Here is a 7,503-nt window from a genome sequence, read left to right as displayed (position 1 = left end):
GAATATTTGTATTAATTCTGCAGAAATTTTTGGTGCAACAACCTTAAAAAAACAAACACACAGAAACGTGACTGCCTGTCTTCCGTGTGTGCGTCCTCACCCTTTCACTGTCTTAGGACTTTAGTTTTCAGTCCTTAAGAGATTTTATTTCTAGATTTAAATTCTTTGCTACAACCGAGAAAAAGGTGATGCCATCCACTCACTGTTCCCCACAAATAGGCTAAATTAAAGTCCAGAAGGCTGGTTTTTCATAATTTCATCTCCCACCCAATTTCTCCCACTCCTCTGTCCTTGGGGTGCCTGGACTGAGCCAAGCAGAACCAGTAGCCCGTTCTGAAGTGCAGTGGGAATTTCTTTCTGCCTGAGTGAAATGTCTAGTCTATAAAACCAGTTAGTAAGACATGCTGTAATTTGGAATTTGGTAATACCGGCTTCATTTTGACAGAACCCAGGCTGACCCACAGCATTGCATCACAAGCAGATGTGAGTTCTAGAGGGATGGGGTGATAAAAAGCCAGTGCAGGAAGAAGAAAACTGAGTCAAAGGAGCTCTTCATCTTCCTATAGCTTCTAAACAGTATGCGGTGTTTAACCCCGTTTATTCCAAGTGACCTTAGAATCACCTTTGTCTCTCTTGATACGTAGAGTGGGGGATCTGGTGACATGCACAGACGGAGGCTTTCAAAAAATATGCTTTATGTGTAATTAAGACCCCTTGGAATCTCTTTCATTAAAATATACAAGAATTCTAATAGCTGAATGATTCAGGGCAAATCAATCAGGAAACTCTATTCTCAGTTTTGTTTTGTTTTGCTTTTCATCTGAAGAACAAAAACAACACCACACCATAGTGTGGTTTTATTGGAACAGAAACAATGCGTTAGATTAGATGTGGGGTTATTGTGAGACCAAACAGGCAGTGACTGTATGAAAGTACTTTTCAAACTATAAAGCACTATAAAAATATGATCAGTAGTTAGTATTAGCAGTTATGGGCAGATTAAAATAATAACAATGACTGTATCATATAAAACTTTATTCCCAGCATGTTTTTAATAGATTATGTCATTCTTTGGATTTTTGATAGACTTTTTCAAATGATATTCATAACTGTGTCTCACTTTAGAGCTAAATTGGTAATTTATTATTTAATCACTTCAAAAACCAGTGGGAGTAGGAGTAAAAAGGTAGGGGAGTATTGAGTGTGTACGTATGTATATATGAACCTGTATATACAGATATATACAGAGAGAAATGCATGTGTATATTAAGATATATATTTTAAGATTTTCTTTTCTTTTAGAATAAGCAAAGCTCATGCCAGGATATATTAAGAATCCATTGAACTGATGACACTCTACTTGATCATTTGTGAAGAGCCTCCAGACGAAAATGGTCCCTATTCAGGTAACAATTTGGAAGATGACCTCTGTCATCAACTTTGGAAGCCAAGATGGTGAATAAATATGGATTCTATTCAACCAGTTTGGGAACCTGTTCCCCAAAGAGATTCCTTGAAGTCAGAACAATACATTCTTAGTGTAAGAAGTCAGAACAGTAAACTCTTACATCAGTACACATAGTCAGTCAGGAAATATGTCAGGCACTGTTCTAGGTACTGGAGGTTTAATGGAGAATAAGGCAGACATTGGTCCTGGCCTTAAGGAGGTGTTCTCATAGGGCAGAGAAACAATAAATAAGACCATACAAGAAAATAACTGCAATTTTCTAGGTTCCAGTTCTCCATCAAGTCACCTGCCAGAATGGCAAAGTCAAAAGAGAAAAAACTCCAAGGGCAATGGTGACTTCATGATGCAAAAAGAAGCCTAAGGACACAGGCTCTGTGGAGATGCAGGTCGATGGCTCGCTGTGTTGTTATGATTCTTTGCAGTGAGTTCTCCTGTTGCCTCTATAAGCTTGGTCAGCTAAACAGACTACGACTGGGAGGTAGACATCACAGCAGGGGGGTCTGGGATCACCTACCAAGTCTTTGTTCCTGCGACTTAGATGGAACTCCCAGAATAATGCACGTCCTTGATTGGGCCTTGGTCTTCTTTAGTCACTATGTCCTCACTCGGTGCCCTCCGTCATTCCACTACTGCATCTGAAACAGTTAGGATCCTACGCTGAGTCACACTGACCTCTCTCAGCCAGGTCACTTCTTGCTGCTGCTGCCGATAATAACAATAAATAATGCTACCACGCTGCTTATGATATCCCAAGAAGTATTCTTAAGCATGTTAGATAAATGGTGCATATCAGATCTTGCTTACTATGAAAGGCGTTCCAACATTGTGTATATAAAATAGCTCAAAGTTTAGCCTTTATAATGAAGGCTTTATCAAGACCATTTCTGATTCCTGCATTTATGTTTCTATCTGCAACTGCACAGCCCTGCCTCCTGAGGTTTGGCAATTACATACTTTAAGAAGTGTGTCCTCCTCCTATATCATCAAACCAGATAAGTCCATCCATTTAATTAGGTTTCCTGTGTCTTTGTCTGTATTACCTGGATCCCAGGAGTTTGAAAACTTGTTTCAAAAGTTTTTAAGTAGCTAAGAGTATTGCTAGTCAGCTAGAGGCAGCTACCAGATTATAATTTAAGAGTTTCTCACAATTCCTACTATTATCCCCCTTTTTGACTTTTTACAATGGAAAATCTATAATATGGACAAAAGTACAAGAACCAGTAGAGCAGACCCCCAAGTACCCACCACCTGGCTTCACATGATCAACTGGTGACAGTTTTGTTTTATCTATATCTTTCATATGCTTTATTGTAATCTTAGATTTAGAAAATTCCTGATTGATGATGTTTCCAGATGATCTGGGAACGTGGCGGGCAGGGAGTGTCTGGATAGCTAGTGTAGAAAAGGAGAGCACGCAGACAGAAAGGGCTTGGTAAAACTAGAGCAAGCGCTCGCAAGGAAAATCGTATTTGAAGGTTAGAGGGTACTAAAAAGGACACAGATTCTCTGCCAATAAGCGGAATTTAGTTTCTGTCCCCCAGAACTGGGATTGTTTCAGCCTCATCCTATAAAATGTGGTGAAAGAAATGTGATAGTTCCGGTTCTACTAGGTTAAGAGCATTGCCATCTACTTTGTCCCTCTTAGGACACTCATTCTTGGGCTACTTCCTGGTGGGACCCAGCCAGCAGGCTGTAAGAATCCCAAGCCAAATGGAGAGGCCACCTTTGATGCCCCAGCAGACAGTCTCAGCTGAGTTCCTGCCTGACAACCCTATCACCTGCCAGCTACGAGGGGATCATCTTAGAGTTTCCAGCCCAGTCAAGCTGCATGTGAGATCACATGGAACAGAAGAACCTCCCAGCTGAACCCAGTCAACCCATGATTTGTGCTACAGAATTTTGAAAGTTGCTGTTTTAAGCAGCCTAGGTTTTAGGCTGGTTTGTTTCATAGAAACCCATAACTGAGACAGAATTGACCCTGGATGTTTGGTGTTGCCATGATAAGAAATAAAGGTAATGTTGGCTTTGAGCCTGGTGACAAGTGGAAGCCTTGAGGAGACTGTTGGGGAAGGTGAAAAGCAAGAACATTGTTTCGGAAAGTTGGAGAAAAGAGGACCCGAGTTATGTGCCAGTCGAAAATAGTGAAGATGTTGCCTGTGGAAGAAGAGGTAGTTGATGAACTCCTGGATCTGGCTAAGGCTGTTCCTAGAAAGAATGTTGAATGTTACTCCCTCCATTGGCTAAAGTAAGTCAGCCTATACTAGAAGGTCAGCCTACACTAGAAGGTCAGCCTACACTAGAAGGTCAGCCTACACTAGAAGGTCAGCCTACACTAGAAGGTGGAAGAATGGACTTCGCTTCCTAAGAGAGGCGTGCGAAGGATCAGTGGCCTTTGTTAATTCACCAGAACAGGAAGTTGGCATCTGAAGCATATATATAATCCCAGCAGGCAGTATGAAAGAGCTCAAAAACACACAGAATTCTGACTGAAGAAACACACGGGGGAAAAAGAAAAAGGTAAGTGTATAAAACCCTTACGCTTTGGCTGGAGTAATGGTTTAATTTAATCTTTAATTAGGAGGGCTTGCCTATTCTGCAAACTCGCCCTTTGCTTCTTCTATTATCCTTGAAAGTAATCAAGTAGACCAGCCAGAACAATCCCAGGTATAAATAGGAAATTCGCTTCCACTCAAAGTGAACAAACCGGTTTTATTATTTCCTTGATGATGAATGGAGCAGCTGGTCTGGTTTTTCTGTTAAACAGAACTAAAATCCACATCCAAGTGAATCACTCGGCTCTGCGTTAAACAAAAGACCGTCATTGTCAAGATGTAGGCTGTTTCATTTTTATCACAGGAAGAGATGTTAAGGTAGGCTAATGCCTTGAGAAATTATTTATCCCGGAAAATCTCCTGTGCATTACACTGAAGTAGACTGGGAATTAGGAGACATTAATCTGAAAGAAAGAGCAACTGCTGACTTCCTCTATAACAAGAGACCACAGTTACAGCCAACCCCCCAAATACCAAAACAGTTAGATCTTTTTGGCCTTTTCAGATACTGATACTGAACAGCTGTGTGCTATTATCTTGCTTGTGTGTGCCCCAAAGGTGGTCAGTGTACAGTTGCACACAGTTCTTGTTTGTCCGTGATCTTCTGAAGGCTAATGAGGACGTACTGGGGAAAAATTGGGATGCCCGGGAAACTTACATTTGGACTTTTTGGCCTCTTCTCCCAACCTCTTCCCTGGTTTCATTAACAACTCTCTCTGCAGAGGAAAAGGCAAGGCCCTAGAAGAGAATGCTGGAGACCAAATCCAAACAGGTGAGGGAAGGGGAGAATACGAATGAGGGGTGAACGCTCATTGCACAGACTGGTGTGTGTCTCTGCATTAATCTCCGATGGGAGAAGGACAGAGGGCCCTGACTTGACTTCTCTCAGATACATTAATTCAGGGGGTGAAGGTCTTAATAGATACTCCAAGAACTTCCAATCTGCTACCTCAATTTTAAAGAACACTGTGAAACTGCACAAGAACAGAGGCCGTCAGCCAGGCTGTGCATTCTGAAAAGCAAGTTTAAGAAGGACACGGATTGCTGTAAAAAGTTGATAGAAAAACCCTTAAGTTTTCTCAGCCAGCTTTCCTAACCTGCATTTCTTGTTTCACAAAAAGCCAACCCATCTGCCTATCAGAGGGTTCTGGTGGGATGTCCTGCCCAGGCTCGTGCTGGTAGGTCCTGAGGTCACCTGGGGTGTGGGGTCACCATCTTGTCTCAGTCACACCCAGGCTCAGTACTTAGCTATAAATGTGCCTAAGCACAGATCTTTCCAAATAACTGACCCCTTTCCCCTCCCTCCCCTCCATGGCTGTCTCCTCTCTGTATTTCTGTCTCTTTTTTTTTAGTATTAGTATTTCTAGGGCGTAAGAAATCTTGTTTCTGGTTGTGACTCTCGCTCTAACTCCCTTATAATAATGATGACTTGATTAGTGATTTCACCATTCCATCCCATTTCCCCATCTCTAAATTGTGGATTAGGCCTTACCTCTAGATCTAATATCCTATGATGCTAGCACACAGCATCTGAGCATTCCCAGGGCCCCCAGTTTCCCTTAACTATAGCCCAAAAGGCTTGGGAGGAAGATCGATGTGACTTCCTTCTCTTCTCCGCAATGTGCTCTTTGTTTTGAACAGAAAAATAGTTCAGGTGAACAAAGGAACACAGATTTTAGAGAAAAATGAACTTGAATGTCTTGCACAGGAGCTAGCTGGTATTTCTACAACACGTTTTCTCTTCCAGTCCAAAATACTAACAATAGCACTAACACAGCTGGAGGCAGAAATACAATAGCCACTGGGTGCGAATTTCTCCCCATGTATTTGAGCCATCACAAATATCTGTTACCCAGTAGGAGGAATGATCTATGCCAGGCATTCTTGGACTGGCTCTGAAATGTCTCACGTGCTACCCCGGGTTTGGTGAGGTTACTGATGGCTCTGAGTTTGGCTCAGAAGAAGTGTGGGAGAATGCTTTTGCATTGACAGAGCACAGTTAGCTCACATGCTGAGGAAGTGCTTTCATGGATGACCACTCCCAAGAGCAGTATTATCAGAATACAAAAAAAAAAAAAAAACAGCACCTAAATGATGAGTAAACATTGAAGCTGAAGTGGATACAAAACAAATACGATCCCATTTCTACCTGATCTTGGGGGGAGAGCTCGGCTAAGGCAGAAGTTCAGTTTAGAGCCTGCTCATAAACATTTGGTCCAGTGCCCATCTGGATGAGGAAGCATCATTTTTCTTCCAAAACAAGCTTTTACTGCTTTGTTATTATTTCATTTGCTTGTTTGTTTGTTTATGTGTTTATTTTCCAGTTAATCTCCTAGATTTCCAGGCTCGCCGTTCAGCAGTTGTTCTTGACATTTCTGTATCCACCTGTGCAACGGCTCTGTGACTGTCTGAAATGTCTTTTCCACCCAGCTCTGCCCTCCTATTGCTCCCCTCTGCCACCCTGATGGACCGGCATGAATGAACAAACCCCCAGCTGAAGTGTCCTCTTTCCATAGGACTCGTAGCCCTCAGTTCACAGCTCTCCTATAATGTTCATCCAGTGTTGCCTTGGTTGGTTTGGTTTGTATTTTTGTATGTCTTCCGTACCCAACTGGATCTTAAATAGACGTCAGGCAATGTTTTCTTCACATTCAATTTTTCCATGACATTTAGCTCTATATCTTGTATTCAGTAAAGCCTTGATACATTTCATAAATTGATTTAAAAAATGAATAAATTATTTTTCCAGATCCAAGAAGCCAGGGGGGTACAATGAGAGTGGCAACAGGATGAAGAGTGCAAATTTGAGCAGTGCTAATAATAATAATAATAATAATAATAATAATAATAATAATAATACATATATGTACCAGCATACACACACACATACATACACATATACAAAGGTACACCTTACACAGACATGCACCACACATACGGACAAGTGAACATATACACACACAGATACACACATATACACGCACAGACACAGACCTTAGAATCTTGGAGGCCTCCTCACCTAGTTTCCCAAAGTCAAAACTCCCAGAAAAAGATAGACAGACACACACACACACATACAAAACACACACGCACAAATGCATAGACATGTAGAGAGACAGACAGACAGAAACACACATACAAACATCCACAGTGAATGAAAATTTTCTAGATAGGTATATTTTAAAAGTATTAGCTTATTCTTAAATCTGAGACAATCTGAGGTTTACCAAGCCTGGGGGCGGGGGATGGGGGGGCAGGGGAGCTTTCTCTGCACTCCTGCGGTCAAGCCCCCGACTCTACCTGTTTCATCTGTTCCCAACGACAGGCCTTCTCCAGATCAACAGCGTTTCTGTTTGAGGTTCACATAGTGTGAGTTTTAGTGTTAAGCCCCTCAAAAAGACTTTTCAGGGAAATATTTTAAAGCAAATTCCAGTCTGTTATTAAAACACCTGTTCCATCGTGAGACCATTCCTGACATATGAG

Source organism: Vicugna pacos, chromosome 5 (assembly GCF_048564905.1).
Source record: "Vicugna pacos chromosome 5, VicPac4, whole genome shotgun sequence".
In the NCBI taxonomy this organism is placed as follows: Eukaryota; Metazoa; Chordata; class Mammalia; order Artiodactyla; family Camelidae; genus Vicugna; species Vicugna pacos.
The sequence above is the reverse complement of the archived record's forward strand: the minus strand, read 5'-3'. Positions refer to the sequence as shown.